This window comes from Sinocyclocheilus grahami, unplaced genomic scaffold (assembly GCF_001515645.1).
Source record: "Sinocyclocheilus grahami isolate Dianchi unplaced genomic scaffold, SAMN03320097.WGS_v1.1 scaffold1201.1, whole genome shotgun sequence".
Taxonomy (NCBI): domain Eukaryota; kingdom Metazoa; phylum Chordata; class Actinopteri; order Cypriniformes; family Cyprinidae; genus Sinocyclocheilus; species Sinocyclocheilus grahami.
The window spans coordinates 85,321-86,214 of NW_015506380.1; the positions used below are offsets into that span (position 1 = coordinate 85,321).

Sequence of the window (894 nt, forward strand, 5' to 3'; positions counted from 1 at the left end):
AGTCTCAAAGTGATGGTAGCTGTGGACCTGCATTTTATGAATCCCAAACTTTGCATTTAGTGAACAAACTCAAATTGAGAAAACCTTGTGTTAATAAGGACAGTTTTTCAGACAATAGTTGAGAGAAACTAAAAACTCAATACATAAGGTTTTTAAAGCAATTTAGGCAGTTTAGTTTATTCTGTATACTATACTTGACAAGTATAATGCTAAAACTGTCCATATGTCCTCTTGAATGCTGTTTTTTGCCTTGCAATAATAATAAGCAAACTATATAACACTGCAATTTAAACAGCAGGATGGATAGTCTGGAGTCATGTACATGCCACAAGTTATTTCAAATGATAATTTCACTGGCTGCATTAAAAATGTGTATCCGAATGTGTGTAGAATTTATATCTCTCTGTGTGTGGAACTGATACTCATTCTTTCACAATCTACTAGATACAGACTACTTCATTATAAAGAAAAATAAAATAAACAATAAATATGAAAAAATATAGGCCTATGTATATTTATAATCTATGACAAAAATGTATCATAAACTAGGTTAGTGGATAATTCGGCAGCAAAAGTTATTCTAGAAAAATCAGTGCACAATAATTTTAGAAATCCAAACATTTAGTGAAAAAACAATATTTTGTGGGGAACAAATAAAAGTGTTGCACTAAATATGGTAAAATGTTACACATTGCAATTTGTATTATTATAAAATCCATTCATTAAAAACATTCATGAATGTATTTATATATAAGTATATACTATTAAATTAAAATAAATTTATTTTAAACGTATAGCATATTTTTAATAAGGCAACAACATATGATAGATACTGTAAGGGAAACAGTTATATAATTTAGCTCAAAGGGAATCATTTAAGATTTTAAAGGGAAC

General features: G+C 28.0%; 1 protein-coding gene across 1 annotated transcript in view; it reads right to left on the bottom strand.

Annotated features, from left to right (window-relative positions):
* The window catches only part of LOC107567959 (opsin-5-like), a 51,576-nt gene that overhangs the window by 14,132 nt on the left and 36,550 nt on the right, over positions 1-894 (bottom strand). The gene's annotated exons all lie outside the window — the stretch shown is intronic.